The sequence below is a fragment of the Triturus cristatus genome, chromosome 5_2 (assembly GCF_964204655.1).
Source record: "Triturus cristatus chromosome 5_2, aTriCri1.1, whole genome shotgun sequence".
NCBI lineage: Eukaryota > Metazoa > Chordata > Amphibia > Caudata > Salamandridae > Triturus > Triturus cristatus.
The window spans coordinates 575,025,567-575,047,545 of NC_140588.1; the positions used below are offsets into that span (position 1 = coordinate 575,025,567).

A 21,979-nucleotide genomic window follows, 5' to 3' on the forward strand; every position below is an offset into this window, starting at 1 on the left:
TCAAATTAGGAGCCAGATTGCGGGATGCTAGGCAAACTGTTTGTCAGAAAAGCAAATTCATTTTGAGAAGCCCTGACCTGCGGGAAGGAAAAGCATTCAAGGGCAGAAGAAGGACTGTTCCCTGACCGGGAATCGAACCCGGGCCGCGGCGGTGAGAGCGCCGAATCCTAACCACTAGACCACCAGGGAACCCAGAGCCATACAGCAAAAGTTCCTACACTGCTCTCCTAGTGACAAAGCTCATGGGGGCTGAAAGCATATTTTATTCTACAGCGAATATGAATCAGAACTTGAAAAAACACTCATGATTCCACCAGACTGTTTGTCACTTCCAAGCACAGGCCATCCCCTCCCCCGTGCTACTGAACCGACGAATTCCTGTACAATCGGGATCCCCGGGAAATCACAAGAGGGACACCTAGTGGCCGCTGATAGCTCAAAGACAGCTGGTACACCTTCTCACACCTACCTCGTTATTCAGCTTGCTGGAAGAATACATTGCGAATGACCGATTCAAGAGTGCAAGGGAGAAGAGTGCTCCAAAGTAGATGTATACATCGCAGCCGGGTTTTCCAGCAATTTACCTTTCTGATGAGCTGGTACTGCACTTTACGCCCACATAGAGCACCTGACTGGGTGGGGGACTGCGTGCGCATGAAGGTGGCTGAGGGCAATGGGAGCAAAGCAACCTGGGACACAGGGGACCCAGCCCCTTTCCTCTGCTTTCGTCTATAGGTCGGGGTGCCTTTTTAAGGACCTTCGATTAAAAAAAGCTGAGCTGCGTGGACAAATTACGCACGTCTACGTCTTAGAGGGATCTTCCCTGACCGGGAATCGAACCCGGGCCGCGGCGGTGAAAGCGCCGAATCCTAGCCACTAGACCACCAGGGAGGAGATGCTCTTGTGAGCCTGCCTTGCTCACTTCCTTATTGTGACTAAGCTAACTCCACTGTATAGATTGCCCATAAAGTACGAGTGGGGAAAAGTTAGGTGTCACACAGTGTGTTTGTCATAAGCAATTACCTTTATCCTCCTGCAAAAGCCTTTTTACTCTGCAATCACCTCTTGCTGGACAGCCTGCGCTGGAGCAGCCAGCATGAAAAGGGAGCTGAGTAAGGCAGGGCCTAGGGTCTCACCAGGGTGGCCGAGTGGTTAAGGCGTTGGACTTAAGATCCAATGGACAGTTGTCCGCATGGGTTCGAGCCCCATCCCTGGTATGGGTTTTCAGCGGGTGTGTAGGAACTTGCAGATGCGTTTTTAAAGCATTTTCCTCTGCCCTCCTCACCCTCCCAGTGCCCTTCCTTAACAGTCCCAATTCACGTCTCAGCTGTGGGGTCTGCTGCTACTCTGCACTTAGCATGGATGTTTGCCAAAGCAATGCAGTGCCACCTACGCAGAGCCCCTGCTTAGAGAAATACACCTCCTATGTCTTTTCCCACTGAAGGGAGCAGGAGGAAGTACTTGCTTCCTGGGGAACATGGGCCTGCCACTGGAATTTGTTAACCCGCCTCTTGCGGATTTCTCCCCTTTCTTTGATTTACACCTGCAGGCTCTCCCTTGCCATCGGAGCAGGATCTGCTGATGCAGGCCCGGCTGGATCAAATGTGCAAAGGCTTGTCCCCAGGCCTCGGGAAAAAATTGAGCAGAGATTCCCGCCTCCGCCTCCACCTCCTCTTGCCTTCCGAACGGGCTTCCAAACGGGCAATGCCCTGACGGGTCCCCCACGCCCCATCCTGCCCATGCCCACACCCCTGTATATGAGGGTGACCCATGTCCCTCACCCTCCATGCTCGAACGGAAGACACGTGTGTCCTGAGGGGAGCGCCAGACAGGCATTTCTCCGGCCAGGCAGACCCCTGCAGCACCCGTTAGGCTCCAAAGCCTGTACATTCCCAAGATGCCACTGGTCACTATGCAAATCAGACAGCCCTGGCCACACCCTCTCCGCCGCTGGGCTCTGCTGCTTTCGGTACGTGCAGCTCAGCTTTTTCTTACCCTGAACCAGACTTCCGTTTCAGCAAAAAGGTGGGTTGCAGTGGGTCCGGGATGCCATTTGGAGACAAAGCCTGCGGCCCTGTCAAAGATGACTTCCTGCCGCACACCATGTGGTCAGAAGCCTACGAAAAGAAGCGCACCTCGGAATACAGAATCTCACTTCCTCAAGAGCCTTGCACAAGAGATTTTCCTCCCGCCGAGGAAAGCAACTCAAAGGGAACCTTGCGAAAATCAAATTAGGAGCCAGATTGCGGGATGCTAGGCAAACTGTTTGTCAGAAAAGCAAATTCATTTTGAGAAGCCCTGACCTGCGGGAAGGAAAAGCATTCAAGGGCAGAAGAAGGACTGTTCCCTGACCGGGAATCGAACCCGGGCCGCGGCGGTGAGAGCGCCGAATCCTAACCACTAGACCACCAGGGAACCCAGAGCCATACAGCAAAAGTTCCTACACTGCTCTCCTAGTGACAAAGCTCATGGGGGCTGAAAGCATATTTTATTCTACAGCGAATATGAATCAGAACTTGAAAAAACACTCATGATTCCACCAGACTGTTTGTCACTTCCAAGCACAGGCCATCCCCTCCCCCGTGCTACTGAACCGACGAATTCCTGTACAATCGGGATCCCCGGGAAATCACAAGAGGGACACCTAGTGGCCGCTGATAGCTCAAAGACAGCTGGTACACCTTCTCACACCTACCTCGTTATTCAGCTTGCTGGAAGAATACATTGCGAATGACCGATTCAAGAGTGCAAGGGAGAAGAGTGCTCCAAAGTAGATGTATACATCGCAGCCGGGTTTTCCAGCAATTTACCTTTCTGATGAGCTGGTACTGCACTTTACGCCCACATAGAGCACCTGACTGGGTGGGGGACTGCGTGCGCATGAAGGTGGCTGAGGGCAATGGGAGCAAAGCAACCTGGGACACAGGGGACCCAGCCCCTTTCCTCTGCTTTCGTCTATAGGTCGGGGTGCCTTTTTAAGGACCTTCGATTAAAAAAAGCTGAGCTGCGTGGACAAATTACGCACGTCTACGTCTTAGAGGGATCTTCCCTGACCGGGAATCGAACCCGGGCCGCGGCGGTGAAAGCGCAGAATCCTAGCCACTAGATCACCAGGGAGGAGATGCTCTTGTGAGCCTGCCTTGCTCACTTCCTTATTGTGACTAAGCTAACTCCACTGTATAGATTGCCCATAAAGTACGAGTGGGGAAAAGTTAGGTGTCACACAGTGTGTTTGTCATAAGCAATTACCTTTATCCTCCTGCAAAAGCCTTTTTACTCTGCAATCACCTCTTGCTGGACAGCCTGCGCTGGAGCAGCCAGCATGAAAAGGGAGCTGAGTAAGGCAGGGCCTAGGGTCTCACCAGGGTGGCCGAGTGGTTAAGGCGTTGGACTTAAGATCCAATGGACAGTTGTCCGCATGGGTTCGAGCCCCATCCCTGGTATGGGTTTTCAGCGGGTGTGTAGGAACTTGCAGATGCTTTTTTAAAGCATTTTCCTCTGCCCTCCTCACCCTCCCAGTGCCCTTCCTTAACAGTCCCAATTCACGTCTCAGCTGTGGGGTCTGCTGCTACTCTGCACTTAGCATGGATGCTTCCCAAAGCAATGCAGTGCCACCTACGCAGAGCCCCTGCTTAGAGAAATACACCTCCTATGTCTTTTCCCACTGAAGGGAGCAGGAGGAAGTACTTGCTTCCTGGGGAACATGGGCCTGCCACTGGAATTTGTTAACCCGCCTCTTGCGGATTTCTCCCCTTTCTTTGATTTACACCTGCAGGCTCTCCCTTGCCATCGGAGCAGGATCTGCTGATGCAGGCCCGGCTGGATCAAATGTGCAAAGGCTTGTCCCCAGGCCTCGGGAAAAAATTGAGCAGAGATTCCCGCCTCCGCCTCCGCCTCCTCTTGCCTTCCGAACGGGCTTCCAAACGGGCAATGCCCTGACGGGTCCCCCACGCCCCATCCTGCCCATGCCCACACCCCTGTATATGAGGGTGACCCATGTCCCTCACCCTCCATGCTCGAACGGAAGACACGTGTGTCCTGAGGGGAGCGCCAGACAGGCATTTCTCCGGCCAGGCAGACCCCTGCAGCACCCGTTAGGCTCCAAAGCCTGTACATTCCCAAGATGCCACTGGTCACTATGCAAATCAGACAGCCCTGGCCACACCCTCTCCGCCGCTGGGCTCTGCTGCTTTCGGTACGTGCAGCTCAGCTTTTTCTTACCCTGAACCAGACTTCCGTTTCAGCAAAAAGGTGGGTTGCAGTGGGTCCGGGATGCCATTTGGAGACAAAGCCTGCGGCCCTGTCAAAGATGACTTCCTGCCGCACACCATGTGGTCAGAAGCCTACGAAAAGAAGCGCACCTCGGAATACAGAATCTCACTTCCTCAAGAGCCTTGCACAAGAGATTTTCCTCCCGCCGAGGAAAGCAACTCAAAGGGAACCTTGCGAAAATCAAATTAGGAGCCAGATTGCGGGATGCTAGGCAAACTGTTTGTCAGAAAAGCAAATTCATTTTGAGAAGCCCTGACCTGCGGGAAGGAAAAGCATTCAAGGGCAGAAGAAGGACTGTTCCCTGACCGGGAATCGAACCCGGGCCGCGGCGGTGAGAGCGCCGAATCCTAACCACTAGACCACCAGGGAACCCAGAGCCATACAGCAAAAGTTCCTACACTGCTCTCCTAGTGACAAAGCTCATGGGGGCTGAAAGCATATTTTATTCTACAGCGAATATGAATCAGAACTTGAAAAAACACTCATGATTCCACCAGACTGTTTGTCACTTCCAAGCACAGGCCATCCCCTCCCCCGTGCTACTGAACCGACGAATTCCTGTACAATCGGGATCCCCGGGAAATCACAAGAGGGACACCTAGTGGCCGCTGATAGCTCAAAGACAGCTGGTACACCTTCTCACACCTACCTCGTTATTCAGCTTGCTGGAAGAATACATTGCGAATGACCGATTCAAGAGTGCAAGGGAGAAGAGTGCTCCAAAGTAGATGTATACATCGCAGCCGGGTTTTCCAGCAATTTACCTTTCTGATGAGCTGGTACTGCACTTTACGCCCACATAGAGCACCTGACTGGGTGGGGGACTGCGTGCGCATGAAGGTGGCTGAGGGCAATGGGAGATAAGCAACCTGGGACACAGGGGACCCAGCCCCTTTCCTCTGCTTTCGTCTATAGGTCGGGGTGCCTTTTTAAGGACCTTCGATTAAAAAAAGCTGAGCTGCGTGGACAAATAACTCACGTCTACGTCTTAGAGGGATCTTCCCTGACCGGGAATCGAACCCGGGCCGCGGCGGTGAAAGCGCCGAATCCTAGCCACTAGACCACCAGGGAGGAGATGCTCTTGTGAGCCTGCCTTGCTCACTTCCTTATTGTGACTAAGCTAACTCCACTGTATAGATTGCCCATAAAGTACGAGTGGGGAAAAGTTAGGTGTCACACAGTGTGTTTGTCATAAGCAATTACCTTTATCCTCCTGCAAAAGCCTTTTTACTCTGCAATCACCTCTTGCTGGACAGCCTGCGCTGGAGCAGCCAGCATGAAAAGGGAGCTGAGTAAGACAGGGCCTAGGGTCTCACCAGGGTGGCCGAGTGGTTAAGGCGTTGGACTTAAGATCCAATGGACAGTTGTCCGCATGGGTTCGAGCCCCATCCCTGGTATGGGTTTTCAGCGGGTGTGTAGGAACTTGCAGATGCTTTTTTAAAGCATTTTCCTCTGCCCTCCTCACCCTCCCAGTGCCCTTCCTTAACAGTCCCAATTCACGTCTCAGCTGTGGGGTCTGCTGCTACTCTGCACTTAGCATGGATGCTTCCCAAAGCAATGCAGTGCCACCTACGCAGAGCCCCTGCTTAGAGAAATACACCTCCTATGTCTTTTCCCACTGAAGGGAGCAGGAGGAAGTACTTGCTTCCTGGGGAACATGGGCCTGCCACTGGAATTTGTTAACCCGCCTCTTGCGGATTTCTCCCCTTTCTTTGATTTACACCTGCAGGCTCTCCCTTGCCATCGGAGCAGGATCTGCTGATGCAGGCCCGGCTGGATCAAATGTGCAAAGGCTTGTCCCCAGGCCTCGGGAAAAAATTGAGCAGAGATTCCCGCCTCCGCCTCCGCCTCCTCTTGCCTTCCGAACGGGCTTCCAAACGGGCAATGCCCTGACGGGTCCCCCACGCCCCATCCTGCCCATGCCCACACCCCTGTATATGAGGGTGACCCATGTCCCTCACCCTCCATGCTCGAACGGAAGACACGTGTGTCCTGAGGGGAGCGCCAGACAGGCATTTCTCCGGCCAGGCAGACCCCTGCAGCACCCGTTAGGCTCCAAAGCCTGTACATTCCCAAGATGCCACTGGTCACTATGCAAATCAGACAGCCCTGGCCACACCCTCTCCGCCGCTGGGCTCTGCTGCTTTCGGTACGTGCAGCTCAGCTTTTTCTTACCCTGAACCAGACTTCCGTTTCAGCAAAAAGGTGGGTTGCAGTGGGTCCGGGATGCCATTTGGAGACAAAGCCTGCGGCCCTGTCAAAGATGACTTCCTGCCGCACACCATGTGGTCAGAAGCCTACGAAAAGAAGCGCACCTCGGAATACAGAATCTCACTTCCTCAAGAGCCTTGCACAAGAGATTTTCCTCCCGCCGAGGAAATCAACTCAAAGGGAACCTTGCGAAAATCAAATTAGGAGCCAGATTGCGGGATGCTAGGCAAACTGTTTGTCAGAAAAGCAAATTCATTTTGAGAAGCCCTGACCTGCGGGAAGGAAAAGCATTCAAGGGCAGAAGAAGGACTGTTCCCTGACCGGGAATCGAACCCAGGCCGCGGCGGTGAGAGCGCCGAATCCTAACCACTAGACCACCAGGGAACCCAGAGCCATACAGCAAAAGTTCCTACACTGCTCTCCTAGTGACAAAGCTCATGGGGGCTGAAAGCATATTTTATTCTACAGCGAATATGAATCAGAACTTGAAAAAACACTCATGATTCCACCAGACTGTTTGTCACTTCCAAGCACAGGCCATCCCCTCCCCCGTGCTACTGAACCGACGAATTCCTGTACAATCGGGATCCCCGGGAAATCACAAGAGGGACACCTAGTGGCCGCTGATAGCTCAAAGACAGCTGGTACACCTTCTCACACCTACCTCGTTATTCAGCTTGCTGGAAGAATACATTGCGAATGACCGATTCAAGAGTGCAAGGGAGAAGAGTGCTCCAAAGTAGATGTATACATCGCAGCCGGGTTTTCCAGCAATTTACCTTTCTGATGAGCTGGTACTGCACTTTACGCCCACATAGAGCACCTGACTGGGTGGGGGACTGCGTGCGCATGAAGGTGGCTGAGGGCAATGGGAGCAAAGCAACCTGGGACACAGGGGACCCAGCCCCTTTCCTCTGCTTTCGTCTATAGGTCGGGGTGCCTTTTTAAGGACCTTCGATTAAAAAAAGCTGAGCTGCGTGGACAAATTACGCACGTCTACGTCTTAGAGGGATCTTCCCTGACCGGGAATCGAACCCGGGCCGCGGCGGTGAAAGCGCCGAATCCTAGCCACTAGACCACCAGGGAGGAGATGCTCTTGTGAGCCTGCCTTGCTCACTTCCTTATTGTGACTAAGCTAACTCCACTGTATAGATTGCCCATAAAGTACGAGTGGGGAAAAGTTAGGTGTCACACAGTGTGTTTGTCATAAGAAATTACCTTTATCCTCCTGCAAAAGCCTTTTTACTCTGCAATCACCTCTTGCTGGACAGCCTGCGCTGGAGCAGCCAGCATGAAAAGGGAGCTGAGTAAGGCAGGGCCTAGGGTCTCACCAGGGTGGCCGAGTGGTTAAGGCGTTGGACTTAAGATCCAATGGACAGTTGTCCGCATGGGTTCGAGCCCCATCCCTGGTATGGGTTTTCAGCGGGTGTGTAGGAACTTGCAGATGCTTTTTTAAAGCATTTTCCTCTGCCCTCCTCACCCTCCCAGTGCCCTTCCTTAACAGTCCCAATTCACGTCTCAGCTGTGGGGTCTGCTGCTACTCTGCACTTAGCATGGATGCTTCCCAAAGCAATGCAGTGCCACCTACGCAGAGCCCCTGCTTAGAGAAATACACCTCCTATGTCTTTTCCCACTGAAGGGAGCAGGAGGAAGTACTTGCTTCCTGGGGAACATGGGCCTGCCACTGGAATTTGTTAACCCGCCTCTTGCGGATTTCTCCCCTTTCTTTGATTTACACCTGCAGGCTCTCCCTTGCCATCGGAGCAGGATCTGCTGATGCAGGCCCGGCTGGATCAAATGTGCAAAGGCTTGTCCCCAGGCCTCGGGAAAAAATTGAGCAGAGATTCCCGCCTCCGCCTCCGCCTCCTCTTGCCTTCCGAACGGGCTTCCAAACGGGCAATGCCCTGACGGGTCCCCCACGCCCCATCCTGCCCATGCCCACACCCCTGTATATGAGGGTGACCCATGTCCCTCACCCTCCATGCTCGAACGGAAGACACGTGTGTCCTGAGGGGAGCGCCAGACAGGCATTTCTCCGGCCAGGCAGACCCCTGCAGCACCCGTTAGGCTCCAAAGCCTGTACATTCCCAAGATGCCACTGGTCACTATGCAAATCAGACAGCCCTGGCCACACCCTCTCCGCCGCTGGGCTCTGCTGCTTTCGGTACGTGCAGCTCAGCTTTTTCTTACCCTGAACCAGACTTCCGTTTCAGCAAAAAGGTGGGTTGCAGTGGGTCCGGGATGCCATTTGGAGACAAAGCCTGCGGCCCTGTCAAAGATGACTTCCTGCCGCACACCATGTGGTCAGAAGCCTACGAAAAGAAGCGCACCTCGGAATACAGAATCTCACTTCCTCAAGAGCCTTGCACAAGAGATTTTCCTCCCGCCGAGGAAAGCAACTCAAAGGGAACCTTGCGAAAATCAAATTAGGAGCCAGATTGCGGGATGCTAGGCAAACTGTTTGTCAGAAAAGCAAATTCATTTTGAGAAGCCCTGACCTGCGGGAAGGAAAAGCATTCAAGGGCAGAAGAAGGACTGTTCCCTGACCGGGAATCGAACCCGGGCCGCGGCGGTGAGAGCGCCGAATCCTAACCACTAGACCACCAGGGAACCCAGAGCCATACAGCAAAAGTTCCTACACTGCTCTCCTAGTGACAAAGCTCATGGGGGCTGAAAGCATATTTTATTCTACAGCGAATATGAATCAGAACTTGAAAAAACACTCATGATTCCACCAGACTGTTTGTCACTTCCAAGCACAGGCCATCCCCTCCCCCGTGCTACTGAACCGACGAATTCCTGTACAATCGGGATCCCCGGGAAATCACAAGAGGGACACCTAGTGGCCGCTGATAGCTCAAAGACAGCTGGTACACCTTCTCACACCTACCTCGTTATTCAGCTTGCTGGAAGAATACATTGCGAATGACCGATTCAAGAGTGCAAGGGAGAAGAGTGCTCCAAAGTAGATGTATACATCGCAGCCGGGTTTTCCAGCAATTTACCTTTCTGATGAGCTGGTACTGCACTTTACGCCCACATAGAGCACCTGACTGGGTGGGGGACTGCGTGCGCATGAAGGTGGCTGAGGGCAATGGGAGCAAAGCAACCTGGGACACAGGGGACCCAGCCCCTTTCCTCTGCTTTCGTCTATAGGTCGGGGTGCCTTTTTAAGGACCTTCGATTAAAAAAAGCTGAGCTGCGTGGACAAATTACGCACGTCTACGTCTTAGAGGGATCTTCCCTGACCGGGAATCGAACCCGGGCCGCGGCGGTGAAAGCGCCGAATCCTAGCCACTAGACCACCAGGGAGGAGATGCTCTTGTGAGCCTGCCTTGCTCACTTCCTTATTGTGACTAAGCTAACTCCACTGTATAGATTGCCCATAAAGTACGAGTGGGGAAAAGTTAGGTGTCACACAGTGTGTTTGTCATAAGCAATTACCTTTATCCTCCTGCAAAAGCCTTTTTACTCTGCAATCACCTCTTGCTGGACAGCCTGCGCTGGAGCAGCCAGCATGAAAAGGGAGCTGAGTAAGGCAGGGCCTAGGGTCTCACCAGGGTGGCCGAGTGGTTAAGGCGTTGGACTTAAGATCCAATGGACAGTTGTCCGCATGGGTTCGAGCCCCATCCCTGGTATGGGTTTTCAGCGGGTGTGTAGGAACTTGCAGATGCTTTTTTAAAGCATTTTCCTCTGCCCTCCTCACCCTCCCAGTGCCCTTCCTTAACAGTCCCAATTCACGTCTCAGCTGTGGGGTCTGCTGCTACTCTGCACTTAGCATGGATGCTTCCCAAAGCAATGCAGTGCCACCTACGCAGAGCCCCTGCTTAGAGAAATACACCTCCTATGTCTTTTCCCACTGAAGGGAGCAGGAGGAAGTACTTGCTTCCTGGGGAACATGGGCCTGCCACTGGAATTTGTTAACCCGCCTCTTGCGGATTTCTCCCCTTTCTTTGATTTACACCTGCAGGCTCTCCCTTGCCATCGGAGCAGGATCTGCTGATGCAGGCCCGGCTGGATCAAATGTGCAAAGGCTTGTCCCCAGGCCTCGGGAAAAAATTGAGCAGAGATTCCCGCCTCCGCCTCCGCCTCCTCTTGCCTTCCGAACGGGCTTCCAAACGGGCAATGCCCTGACGGGTCCCCCACGCCCCATCCTGCCCATGCCCACACCCCTGTATATGAGGGTGACCCATGTCCCTCACCCTCCATGCTCGAACGGAAGACACGTGTGTCCTGAGGGGAGCGCCAGACAGGCATTTCTCCGGCCAGGCAGACCCCTGCAGCACCCGTTAGGCTCCAAAGCCTGTACATTCCCAAGATGCCACTGGTCACTATGCAAATCAGACAGCCCTGGCCACACCCTCTCCGCCGCTGGGCTCTGCTGCTTTCGGTACGTGCAGCTCAGCTTTTTCTTACCCTGAACCAGACTTCCGTTTCAGCAAAAAGGTGGGTTGCAGTGGGTCCGGGATGCCATTTGGAGACAAAGCCTGCGGCCCTGTCAAAGATGACTTCCTGCCGCACACCATGTGGTCAGAAGCCTACGAAAAGAAGCGCACCTCGGAATACAGAATCTCACTTCCTCAAGAGCCTTGCACAAGAGATTTTCCTCCCGCCGAGGAAAGCAACTCAAAGGGAACCTTGCGAAAATCAAATTAGGAGCCAGATTGCGGGATGCTAGGCAAACTGTTTGTCAGAAAAGCAAATTCATTTTGAGAAGCCCTGACCTGCGGGAAGGAAAAGCATTCAAGGGCAGAAGAAGGACTGTTCCCTGACCGGGAATCGAACCCGGGCCGCGGCGGTGAGAGCGCCGAATCCTAACCACTAGACCACCAGGGAACCCAGAGCCATACAGCAAAAGTTCCTACACTGCTCTCCTAGTGACAAAGCTCATGGGGGCTGAAAGCATATTTTATTCTACAGCGAATATGAATCAGAACTTGAAAAAACACTCATGATTCCACCAGACTGTTTGTCACTTCCAAGCACAGGCCATCCCCTCCCCCGTGCTACTGAACCGACGAATTCCTGTACAATCGGGATCCCCGGGAAATCACAAGAGGGACACCTAGTGGCCGCTGATAGCTCAAAGACAGCTGGTACACCTTCTCACACCTACCTCGTTATTCAGCTTGCTGGAAGAATACATTGCGAATGACCGATTCAAGAGTGCAAGGGAGAAGAGTGCTCCAAAGTAGATGTATACATCGCAGCCGGGTTTTCCAGCAATTTACCTTTCTGATGAGCTGGTACTGCACTTTACGCCCACATAGAGCACCTGACTGGGTGGGGGACTGCGTGCGCATGAAGGTGGCTGAGGGCAATGGGAGCAAAGCAACCTGGGACACAGGGGACCCAGCCCCTTTCCTCTGCTTTCGTCTATAGGTCGGGGTGCCTTTTTAAGGACCTTCGATTAAAAAAAGCTGAGCTGCGTGGACAAATTACGCACGTCTACGTCTTAGAGGGATCTTCCCTGACCGGGAATCGAACCCGGGCCGCGGCGGTGAAAGCGCCGAATCCTAGCCACTAGATCACCAGGGAGGAGATGCTCTTGTGAGCCTGCCTTGCTCACTTCCTTATTGTGACTAAGCTAACTCCACTGTATAGATTGCCCATAAAGTACGAGTGGGGAAAAGTTAGGTGTCACACAGTGTGTTTGTCATAAGCAATTACCTTTATCCTCCTGCAAAAGCCTTTTTACTCTGCAATCACCTCTTGCTGGACAGCCTGCGCTGGAGCAGCCAGCATGAAAAGGGAGCTGAGTAAGGCAGGGCCTAGGGTCTCACCAGGGTGGCCGAGTGGTTAAGGTGTTGGACTTAAGATCCAATGGACAGTTGTCCGCATGGGTTCGAGCCCCATCCCTGGTATGGGTTTTCAGCGGGTGTGTAGGAACTTGCAGATGCTTTTTTAAAGCATTTTCCTCTGCCCTCCTCACCCTCCCAGTGCCCTTCCTTAACAGTCCCAATTCACGTCTCAGCTGTGGGGTCTGCTGCTACTCTGCACTTAGCATGGATGCTTCCCAAAGCAATGCAGTGCCACCTACGCAGAGCCCCTGCTTAGAGAAATACACCTCCTATGTCTTTTCCCACTGAAGGGAGCAGGAGGAAGTACTTGCTTCCTGGGGAACATGGGCCTGCCACTGGAATTTGTTAACCCGCCTCTTGCGGATTTCTCCCCTTTCTTTGATTTACACCTGCAGGCTCTCCCTTGCCATCGGAGCAGGATCTGCTGATGCAGGCCCGGCTGGATCAAATGTGCAAAGGCTTGTCCCCAGGCCTCGGGAAAAAATTGAGCAGAGATTCCCGCCTCCGCCTCCGCCTCCTCTTGCCTTCCGAACGGGCTTCCAAGCGGGCAATGCCCTGACGGGTCCCCCACGCCCCATCCTGCCCATGCCCACACCCCTGTATATGAGGGTGACCCATGTCCCTCACCCTCCATGCTCGAACGGAAGACACGTGTGTCCTGAGGGGAGCGCCAGACAGGCATTTCTCCGGCCAGGCAGACCCCTGCAGCACCCGTTAGGCTCCAAAGCCTGTACATTCCCAAGATGCCACTGGTCACTATGCAAATCAGACAGCCCTGGCCACACCCTCTCCGCCGCTGGGCTCTGCTGCTTTCGGTACGTGCAGCTCAGCTTTTTCTTACCCTGAACCAGACTTCCGTTTCAGCATAAAGGTGGGTTGCAGTGGGTCCGGGATGCCATTTGGAGACAAAGCCTGCGGCCCTGTCAAAGATGACTTCCTGCCGCACACCATGTGGTCAGAAGCCTACGAAAAGAAGCGCACCTCGGAATACAGAATCTCACTTCCTCAAGAGCCTTGCACAAGAGATTTTCCTCCCGCCGAGGAAAGCAACTCAAAGGGAACCTTGCGAAAATCAAATTAGGAGCCAGATTGCGGGATGCTAGGCAAACTGTTTGTCAGAAAAGCAAATTCATTTTGAGAAGCCCTGACCTGCGGGAAGGAAAAGCATTCAAGGGCAGAAGAAGGACTGTTCCCTGACCGGGAATCGAACCCGGGCCGCGGCGGTGAGAGCGCCGAATCCTAACCACTAGACCACCAGGGAACCCAGAGCCATACAGCAAAAGTTCCTACACTGCTCTCCTAGTGACAAAGCTCATGGGGGCTGAAAGCATATTTTATTCTACAGCGAATATGAATCAGAACTTGAAAAAACACTCATGATTCCACCAGACTGTTTGTCACTTCCAAGCACAGGCCATCCCCTCCCCCGTGCTACTGAACCGACGAATTCCTGTACAATCGGGATCCCCGGGAAATCACAAGAGGGACACCTAGTGGCCGCTGATAGCTCAAAGACAGCTGGTACACCTTCTCACACCTACCTCGTTATTCAGCTTGCTGGAAGAATACATTGCGAATGACCGATTCAAGAGTGCAAGGGAGAAGAGTGCTCCAAAGTAGATGTATACATCGCAGCCGGGTTTTCCAGCAATTTACCTTTCTGATGAGCTGGTACTGCACTTTACGCCCACATAGAGCACCTGACTGGGTGGGGGACTGCGTGCGCATGAAGGTGGCTGAGGGCAATGGGAGCAAAGCAACCTGGGACACAGGGGACCCAGCCCCTTTCCTCTGCTTTCGTCTATAGGTCGGGGTGCCTTTTTAAGGACCTTCGATTAAAAAAAGCTCAGCTGCGTGGACAAATTACGCACGTCTACGTCTTAGAGGGATCTTCCCTGACCGGGAATCGAACCCGGGCCGCGGCGGTGAAAGCGCCGAATCCTAGCCACTAGACCACCAGGGAGGAGATGCTCTTGTGAGCCTGCCTTGCTCACTTCCTTATTGTGACTAAGCTAACTCCACTGTATAGATTGCCCATAAAGTACGAGTGGGGAAAAGTTAGGTGTCACACAGTGTGTTTGTCATAAGCAATTACCTTTATCCTCCTGCAAAAGCCTTTTTACTCTGCAATCACCTCTTGCTGGACAGCCTGCGCTGGAGCAGCCAGCATGAAAAGGGAGCTGAGTAAGGCAGGGCCTAGGGTCTCACCAGGGTGGCCGAGTGGTTAAGGCGTTGGACTTAAGATCCAATGGACAGTTGTCCGCATGGGTTCGAGCCCCATCCCTGGTATGGGTTTTCAGCGGGTGTGTAGGAACTTGCAGATGCGTTTTTAAAGCATTTTCCTCTGCCCTCCTCACCCTCCCAGTGCCCTTCCTTAACAGTCCCAATTCACGTCTCAGCTGTGGGGTCTGCTGCTACTCTGCACTTAGCATGGATGTTTGCCAAAGCAATGCAGTGCCACCTACGCAGAGCCCCTGCTTAGAGAAATACACCTCCTATGTCTTTTCCCACTGAAGGGAGCAGGAGGAAGTACTTGCTTCCTGGGGAACATGGGCCTGCCACTGGAATTTGTTAACCCGCCTCTTGCGGATTTCTCCCCTTTCTTTGATTTACACCTGCAGGCTCTCCCTTGCCATCGGAGCAGGATCTGCTGATGCAGGCCCGGCTGGATCAAATGTGCAAAGGCTTGTCCCCAGGCCTCGGGAAAAAATTGAGCAGAGATTCCCGCCTCCGCCTCCACCTCCTCTTGCCTTCCGAACGGGCTTCCAAACGGGCAATGCCCTGACGGGTCCCCCACGCCCCATCCTGCCCATGCCCACACCCCTGTATATGAGGGTGACCCATGTCCCTCACCCTCCATGCTCGAACGGAAGACACGTGTGTCCTGAGGGGAGCGCCAGACAGGCATTTCTCCGGCCAGGCAGACCCCTGCAGCACCCGTTAGGCTCCAAAGCCTGTACATTCCCAAGATGCCACTGGTCACTATGCAAATCAGACAGCCCTGGCCACACCCTCTCCGCCGCTGGGCTCTGCTGCTTTCGGTACGTGCAGCTCAGCTTTTTCTTACCCTGAACCAGACTTCCGTTTCAGCAAAAAGGTGGGTTGCAGTGGGTCCGGGATGCCATTTGGAGACAAAGCCTGCGGCCCTGTCAAAGATGACTTCCTGCCGCACACCATGTGGTCAGAAGCCTACGAAAAGAAGCGCACCTCGGAATACAGAATCTCACTTCCTCAAGAGCCTTGCACAAGAGATTTTCCTCCCGCCGAGGAAAGCAACTCAAAGGGAACCTTGCGAAAATCAAATTAGGAGCCAGATTGCGGGATGCTAGGCAAACTGTTTGTCAGAAAAGCAAATTCATTTTGAGAAGCCCTGACCTGCGGGAAGGAAAAGCATTCAAGGGCAGAAGAAGGACTGTTCCCTGACCGGGAATCGAACCCGGGCCGCGGCGGTGAGAGCGCCGAATCCTAACCACTAGACCACCAGGGAACCCAGAGCCATACAGCAAAAGTTCCTACACTGCTCTCCTAGTGACAAAGCTCATGGGGGCTGAAAGCATATTTTATTCTACAGCGAATATGAATCAGAACTTGAAAAAACACTCATGATTCCACCAGACTGTTTGTCACTTCCAAGCACAGGCCATCCCCTCCCCCGTGCTACTGAACCGACGAATTCCTGTACAATCGGGATCCCCGGGAAATCACAAGAGGGACACCTAGTGGCCGCTGATAGCTCAAAGACAGCTGGTACACCTTCTCACACCTACCTCGTTATTCAGCTTGCTGGAAGAATACATTGCGAATGACCGATTCAAGAGTGCAAGGGAGAAGAGTGCTCCAAAGTAGATGTATACATCGCAGCCGGGTTTTCCAGCAATTTACCTTTCTGATGAGCTGGTACTGCACTTTACGCCCACATAGAGCACCTGACTGGGTGGGGGACTGCGTGCGCATGAAGGTGGCTGAGGGCAATGGGAGCAAAGCAACCTGGGACACAGGGGACCCAGCCCCTTTCCTCTGCTTTCGTCTATAGGTCGGGGTGCCTTTTTAAGGACCTTCGATTAAAAAAAGCTGAGCTGCGTGGACAAATTACGCACGTCTACGTCTTAGAGGGATCTTCCCTGACCGGGAATCGAACCCGGGCCGCGGCGGTGAAAGCGCAGAATCCTAGCCACTAGATCACCAGGGAGGAGATGCTCTTGTGAGCCTGCCTTGCTCACTTCCTTATTGTGACTAAGCTAACTCCACTGTATAGATTGCCCATAAAGTACGAGTGGGGAAAAGTTAGGTGTCACACAGTGTGTTTGTCATAAGCAATTACCTTTATCCTCCTGCAAAAGCCTTTTTACTCTGCAATCACCTCTTGCTGGACAGCCTGCGCTGGAGCAGCCAGCATGAAAAGGGAGCTGAGTAAGGCAGGGCCTAGGGTCTCACCAGGGTGGCCGAGTGGTTAAGGCGTTGGACTTAAGATCCAATGGACAGTTGTCCGCATGGGTTCGAGCCCCATCCCTGGTATGGGTTTTCAGCGGGTGTGTAGGAACTTGCAGATGCTTTTTTAAAGCATTTTCCTCTGCCCTCCTCACCCTCCCAGTGCCCTTCCTTAACAGTCCCAATTCACGTCTCAGCTGTGGGGTCTGCTGCTACTCTGCACTTAGCATGGATGCTTCCCAAAGCAATGCAGTGCCACCTACGCAGAGCCCCTGCTTAGAGAAATACACCTCCTATGTCTTTTCCCACTGAAGGGAGCAGGAGGAAGTACTTGCTTCCTGGGGAACATGGGCCTGCCACTGGAATTTGTTAACCCGCCTCTTGCGGATTTCTCCCCTTTCTTTGATTTACACCTGCAGGCTCTCCCTTGCCATCGGAGCAGGATCTGCTGATGCAGGCCCGGCTGGATCAAATGTGCAAAGGCTTGTCCCCAGGCCTCGGGAAAAAATTGAGCAGAGATTCCCGCCTCCGCCTCCGCCTCCTCTTGCCTTCCGAACGGGCTTCCAAACGGGCAATGCCCTGACGGGTCCCCCACGCCCCATCCTGCCCATGCCCACACCCCTGTATATGAGGGTGACCCATGTCCCTCACCCTCCATGCTCGAACGGAAGACACGTGTGTCCTGAGGGGAGCGCCAGACAGGCATTTCTCCGGCCAGGCAGACCCCTGCAGCACCCGTTAGGCTCCAAAGCCTGTACATTCCCAAGATGCCACTGGTCACTATGCAAATCAGACAGCCCTGGCCACACCCTCTCCGCCGCTGGGCTCTGCTGCTTTCGGTACGTGCAGCTCAGCTTTTTCTTACCCTGAACCAGACTTCCGTTTCAGCAAAAAGGTGGGTTGCAGTGGGTCCGGGATGCCATTTGGAGACAAAGCCTGCGGCCCTGTCAAAGATGACTTCCTGCCGCACACCATGTGGTCAGAAGCCTACGAAAAGAAGCGCACCTCGGAATACAGAATCTCACTTCCTCAAGAGCCTTGCACAAGAGATTTTCCTCCCGCCGAGGAAAGCAACTCAAAGGGAACCTTGCGAAAATCAAATTAGGAGCCAGATTGCGGGATGCTAGGCAAACTGTTTGTCAGAAAAGCAAATTCATTTTGAGAAGCCCTGACCTGCGGGAAGGAAAAGCATTCAAGGGCAGAAGAAGGACTGTTCCCTGACCGGGAATCGAACCCGGGCCGCGGCGGTGAGAGCGCCGAATCCTAACCACTAGACCACCAGGGAACCCAGAGCCATACAGCAAAAGTTCCTACACTGCTCTCCTAGTGACAAAGCTCATGGGGGCTGAAAGCATATTTTATTCTACAGCGAATATGAATCAGAACTTGAAAAAACACTCATGATTCCACCAGACTGTTTGTCACTTCCAAGCACAGGCCATCCCCTCCCCCGTGCTACTGAACCGACGAATTCCTGTACAATCGGGATCCCCGGGAAATCACAAGAGGGACACCTAGTGGCCGCTGATAGCTCAAAGACAGCTGGTACACCTTCTCACACCTACCTCGTTATTCAGCTTGCTGGAAGAATACATTGCGAATGACCGATTCAAGAGTGCAAGGGAGAAGAGTGCTCCAAAGTAGATGTATACATCGCAGCCGGGTTTTCCAGCAATTTACCTTTCTGATGAGCTGGTACTGCACTTTACGCCCACATAGAGCACCTGACTGGGTGGGGGACTGCGTGCGCATGAAGGTGGCTGAGGGCAATGGGAGATAAGCAACCTGGGACACAGGGGACCCAGCCCCTTTCCTCTGCTTTCGTCTATAGGTCGGGGTGCCTTTTTAAGGACCTTCGATTAAAAAAAGCTGAGCTGCGTGGACAAATAACGCACGTCTACGTCTTAGAGGGATCTTCCCTGACCGGGAATCGAACCCGGGCCGCGGCGGTGAAAGCGCCGAATCCTAGCCACTAGACCACCAGGGAGGAGATGCTCTTGTGAGCCTGCCTTGCTCACTTCCTTATTGTGACTAAGCTAACTCCACTGTATAGATTGCCCATAAAGTACGAGTGGGGAAAAGTTAGGTGTCACACAGTGTGTTTGTCATAAGCAATTACCTTTATCCTCCTGCAAAAGCCTTTTTACTCTGCAATCACCTCTTGCTGGACAGCCTGCGCTGGAGCAGCCAGCATGAAAAGGGAGCTGAGTAAGACAGGGCCTAGGGTCTCACCAGGGTGGCCGAGTGGTTAAGGCGTTGGACTTAAGATCCAATGGACAGTTGTCCGCATGGGTTCGAGCCCCATCCCTGGTATGGGTTTTCAGCGGGTGTGTAGGAACTTGCAGATGCTTTTTTAAAGCATTTTCCTCTGCCCTCCTCACCCTCCCAGTGCCCTTCCTTAACAGTCCCAATTCACGTCTCAGCTGTGGGGTCTGCTGCTACTCTGCACTTAGCATGGATGCTTCCCAAAGCAATGCAGTGCCACCTACGCAGAGCCCCTGCTTAGAGAAATACACCTCCTATGTCTTTTCCCACTGAAGGGAGCAGGAGGAAGTACTTGCTTCCTGGGGAACATGGGCCTGCCACTGGAATTTGTTAACCCGCCTCTTGCGGATTTCTCCCCTTTCTTTGATTTACACCTGCAGGCTCTCCCTTGCCATCGGAGCAGGATCTGCTGATGCAGGCCCGGCTGGATCAAATGTGCAAAGGCTTGTCCCCAGGCCTCGGGAAAAAATTGAGCAGAGATTCCCGCCTCCGCCTCCGCCTCCTCTTGCCTTCCGAACGGGCTTCCAAACGGGCAATGCCCTGACGGGTCCCCCACGCCCCATCCTGCCCATGCCCACACCCCTGTATATGAGGGTGACCCATGTCCCTCACCCTCCATGCTCGAACGGAAGACACGTGTGTCCTGAGGGGAGCGCCAGACAGGCATTTCTCCGGCCAGGCAGACCCCTGCAGCACCCGTTAGGCTCCAAAGCCTGTACATTCCCAAGATGCCACTGGTCACTATGCAAATCAGACAGCCCTGGCCACACCCTCTCCGCCGCTGGGCTCTGCTGCTTTCGGTACGTGCAGCTCAGCTTTTTCTTACCCTGAACCAGACTTCCGTTTCAGCAAAAAGGTGGGTTGCAGTGGGTCCGGGATGCCATTTGGAGACAAAGCCTGCGGCCCTGTCAAAGATGACTTCCTGCCGCACACCATGTGGTCAGAAGCCTACGAAAAGAAGCGCACCTCGGAATACAGAATCTCACTTCCTCAAGAGCCTTGCACAAGAGATTTTCCTCCCGCCGAGGAAATCAACTCAAAGGGAACCTTGCGAAAATCAAATTAGGAGCCAGATTGCGGGATGCTAGGCAAACTGTTTGTCAGAAAAGCAAATTCATTTTGAGAAGCCCTGACCTGCGGGAAGGAAAAGCATTCAAGGGCAGAAGAAGGACTGTTCCCTGACCGGGAATCGAACCCAGGCCGCGGCGGTGAGAGCGCCGAATCCTAACCACTAGACCACCAGGGAACCCAGAGCCATACAGCAAAAGTTCCTACACTGCTCTCCTAGTGACAAAGCTCATGGGGGCTGAAAGCATATTTTATTCTACAGCGAATATGAATCAGAACTTGAAAAAACACTCATGATTCCACCAGACTGTTTGTCACTTCCAAGCACAGGCCATCCCCTCCCCCGTGCTACTGAACCGACGAATTCCTGTACAATCGGGATCCCCGGGAAATCACAAGAGGGACACCTAGTGGCCGCTGATAGCTCAAAGACAGCTGGTACACCTTCTCACACCTACCTCGTTATTCAGCTTGCTGGAAGAATACATTGCGAATGACCGATTCAAGAGTGCAAGGGAGAAGAGTGCTCCAAAGTAGATGTATACATCGCAGCCGGGTTTTCCAGCAATTTACCTTTCTGATGAGCTGGTACTGCACTTTACGCCCACATAGAGCACCTGACTGGGTGGGGGACTGCGTGCGCATGAAGGTGGCTGAGGGCAATGGGAGCAAAGCAACCTGGGACACAGGGGACCCAGCCCCTTTCCTCTGCTTTCGTCTATAGGTCGGGGTGCCTTTTTAAGGACCTTCGATTAAAAAAAGCTGAGCTGCGTGGACAAATTACGCACGTCTACGTCTTAGAGGGATCTTCCCTGACCGGGAATCGAACCCGGGCCGCGGCGGTGAAAGCGCCGAATCCTAGCCACTAGACCACCAGGGAGGAGATGCTCTTGTGAGCCTGCCTTGCTCACTTCCTTATTGTGACTAAGCTAACTCCACTGTATAGATTGCCCATAAAGTACGAGTGGGGAAAAGTTAGGTGTCACACAGTGTGTTTGTCATAAGAAATTACCTTTATCCTCCTGCAAAAGCCTTTTTACTCTGCAATCACCTCTTGCTGGACAGCCTGCGCTGGAGCAGCCAGCATGAAAAGGGAGCTGAGTAAGGCAGGGCCTAGGGTCTCACCAGGGTGGCCGAGTGGTTAAGGCGTTGGACTTAAGATCCAATGGACAGTTGTCCGCATGGGTTCGAGCCCCATCCCTGGTATGGGTTTTCAGCGGGTGTGTAGGAACTTGCAGATGCTTTTTTAAAGCATTTTCCTCTGCCCTCCTCACCCTCCCAGTGCCCTTCCTTAACAGTCCCAATTCACGTCTCAGCTGTGGGGTCTGCTGCTACTCTGCACTTAGCATGGATGCTTCCCAAAGCAATGCAGTGCCACCTACGCAGAGCCCCTGCTTAGAGAAATACACCTCCTATGTCTTTTCCCACTGAAGGGAGCAGGAGGAAGTACTTGCTTCCTGGGGAACATGGGCCTGCCACTGGAATTTGTTAACCCGCCTCTTGCGGATTTCTCCCCTTTCTTTGATTTACACCTGCAGGCTCTCCCTTGCCATCGGAGCAGGATCTGCTGATGCAGGCCCGGCTGGATCAAATGTGCAAAGGCTTGTCCCCAGGCCTCGGGAAAAAATTGAGCAGAGATTCCCGCCTCCGCCTCCGCCTCCTCTTGCCTTCCGAACGGGCTTCCAAACGGGCAATGCCCTGACGGGTCCCCCACGCCCCATCCTGCCCATGCCCACACCCCTGTATATGAGGGTGACCCATGTCCCTCACCCTCCATGCTCGAACGGAAGACACGTGTGTCCTGAGGGGAGCGCCAGACAGGCATTTCTCCGGCCAGGCAGACCCCTGCAGCACCCGTTAGGCTCCAAAGCCTGTACATTCCCAAGATGCCACTGGTCACTATGCAAATCAGACAGCCCTGGCCACACCCTCTC

At 53.5% G+C, this 21,979-nt stretch overlaps 24 non-coding genes across 24 annotated transcripts; 9 read left to right on the forward strand and 15 right to left on the reverse strand.

Annotated features, from left to right (window-relative positions):
* Positions 1 to 117: 117 nt before the first annotated feature.
* TRNAE-CUC (transfer RNA glutamic acid (anticodon CUC)) lies at positions 118 to 189 on the reverse strand. Its single transcript has one exon. It is a non-coding gene; the product is annotated as a tRNA-Glu (tRNA).
* Positions 190 to 819: 630 nt separating this feature from the next.
* TRNAE-UUC (transfer RNA glutamic acid (anticodon UUC)) lies at positions 820 to 891 on the reverse strand. The gene has a single exon. It is a non-coding gene; the product is annotated as a tRNA-Glu (tRNA).
* Positions 892 to 1,134: 243 nt separating this feature from the next.
* TRNAL-UAA (transfer RNA leucine (anticodon UAA)) lies at positions 1,135 to 1,217 on the forward strand. Its single transcript has one exon. It is a non-coding gene; the product is annotated as a tRNA-Leu (tRNA).
* A 1,126-nt stretch (positions 1,218 to 2,343) lies between these two features.
* Positions 2,344 to 2,415, reverse strand: TRNAE-CUC (transfer RNA glutamic acid (anticodon CUC)). Its single transcript has one exon. It is a non-coding gene; the product is annotated as a tRNA-Glu (tRNA).
* A 945-nt stretch (positions 2,416 to 3,360) lies between these two features.
* Positions 3,361 to 3,443, forward strand: TRNAL-UAA (transfer RNA leucine (anticodon UAA)). The gene has a single exon. It is a non-coding gene; the product is annotated as a tRNA-Leu (tRNA).
* A 1,126-nt stretch (positions 3,444 to 4,569) lies between these two features.
* On the reverse strand, positions 4,570 to 4,641 carry TRNAE-CUC (transfer RNA glutamic acid (anticodon CUC)). Its single transcript has one exon. It is a non-coding gene; the product is annotated as a tRNA-Glu (tRNA).
* A 630-nt stretch (positions 4,642 to 5,271) lies between these two features.
* Positions 5,272 to 5,343, reverse strand: TRNAE-UUC (transfer RNA glutamic acid (anticodon UUC)). Its single transcript has one exon. It is a non-coding gene; the product is annotated as a tRNA-Glu (tRNA).
* Positions 5,344 to 5,586: 243 nt separating this feature from the next.
* On the forward strand, positions 5,587 to 5,669 carry TRNAL-UAA (transfer RNA leucine (anticodon UAA)). The gene has a single exon. It is a non-coding gene; the product is annotated as a tRNA-Leu (tRNA).
* A 1,828-nt stretch (positions 5,670 to 7,497) lies between these two features.
* TRNAE-UUC (transfer RNA glutamic acid (anticodon UUC)) lies at positions 7,498 to 7,569 on the reverse strand. The gene has a single exon. It is a non-coding gene; the product is annotated as a tRNA-Glu (tRNA).
* A 243-nt stretch (positions 7,570 to 7,812) lies between these two features.
* Positions 7,813 to 7,895, forward strand: TRNAL-UAA (transfer RNA leucine (anticodon UAA)). Its single transcript has one exon. It is a non-coding gene; the product is annotated as a tRNA-Leu (tRNA).
* Positions 7,896 to 9,021: 1,126 nt separating this feature from the next.
* On the reverse strand, positions 9,022 to 9,093 carry TRNAE-CUC (transfer RNA glutamic acid (anticodon CUC)). Its single transcript has one exon. It is a non-coding gene; the product is annotated as a tRNA-Glu (tRNA).
* Positions 9,094 to 9,723: 630 nt separating this feature from the next.
* On the reverse strand, positions 9,724 to 9,795 carry TRNAE-UUC (transfer RNA glutamic acid (anticodon UUC)). The gene has a single exon. It is a non-coding gene; the product is annotated as a tRNA-Glu (tRNA).
* Positions 9,796 to 10,038: 243 nt separating this feature from the next.
* Positions 10,039 to 10,121, forward strand: TRNAL-UAA (transfer RNA leucine (anticodon UAA)). The gene has a single exon. It is a non-coding gene; the product is annotated as a tRNA-Leu (tRNA).
* Positions 10,122 to 11,247: 1,126 nt separating this feature from the next.
* Positions 11,248 to 11,319, reverse strand: TRNAE-CUC (transfer RNA glutamic acid (anticodon CUC)). Its single transcript has one exon. It is a non-coding gene; the product is annotated as a tRNA-Glu (tRNA).
* Positions 11,320 to 13,473: 2,154 nt separating this feature from the next.
* Positions 13,474 to 13,545, reverse strand: TRNAE-CUC (transfer RNA glutamic acid (anticodon CUC)). The gene has a single exon. It is a non-coding gene; the product is annotated as a tRNA-Glu (tRNA).
* Positions 13,546 to 14,175: 630 nt separating this feature from the next.
* Positions 14,176 to 14,247, reverse strand: TRNAE-UUC (transfer RNA glutamic acid (anticodon UUC)). The gene has a single exon. It is a non-coding gene; the product is annotated as a tRNA-Glu (tRNA).
* A 243-nt stretch (positions 14,248 to 14,490) lies between these two features.
* Positions 14,491 to 14,573, forward strand: TRNAL-UAA (transfer RNA leucine (anticodon UAA)). Its single transcript has one exon. It is a non-coding gene; the product is annotated as a tRNA-Leu (tRNA).
* Positions 14,574 to 15,699: 1,126 nt separating this feature from the next.
* TRNAE-CUC (transfer RNA glutamic acid (anticodon CUC)) lies at positions 15,700 to 15,771 on the reverse strand. The gene has a single exon. It is a non-coding gene; the product is annotated as a tRNA-Glu (tRNA).
* Positions 15,772 to 16,716: 945 nt separating this feature from the next.
* TRNAL-UAA (transfer RNA leucine (anticodon UAA)) lies at positions 16,717 to 16,799 on the forward strand. Its single transcript has one exon. It is a non-coding gene; the product is annotated as a tRNA-Leu (tRNA).
* A 1,126-nt stretch (positions 16,800 to 17,925) lies between these two features.
* Positions 17,926 to 17,997, reverse strand: TRNAE-CUC (transfer RNA glutamic acid (anticodon CUC)). Its single transcript has one exon. It is a non-coding gene; the product is annotated as a tRNA-Glu (tRNA).
* A 630-nt stretch (positions 17,998 to 18,627) lies between these two features.
* On the reverse strand, positions 18,628 to 18,699 carry TRNAE-UUC (transfer RNA glutamic acid (anticodon UUC)). The gene has a single exon. It is a non-coding gene; the product is annotated as a tRNA-Glu (tRNA).
* Positions 18,700 to 18,942: 243 nt separating this feature from the next.
* On the forward strand, positions 18,943 to 19,025 carry TRNAL-UAA (transfer RNA leucine (anticodon UAA)). The gene has a single exon. It is a non-coding gene; the product is annotated as a tRNA-Leu (tRNA).
* A 1,828-nt stretch (positions 19,026 to 20,853) lies between these two features.
* Positions 20,854 to 20,925, reverse strand: TRNAE-UUC (transfer RNA glutamic acid (anticodon UUC)). Its single transcript has one exon. It is a non-coding gene; the product is annotated as a tRNA-Glu (tRNA).
* A 243-nt stretch (positions 20,926 to 21,168) lies between these two features.
* TRNAL-UAA (transfer RNA leucine (anticodon UAA)) lies at positions 21,169 to 21,251 on the forward strand. The gene has a single exon. It is a non-coding gene; the product is annotated as a tRNA-Leu (tRNA).
* The last annotated feature ends 728 nt before the right edge of the window (positions 21,252 to 21,979 follow it).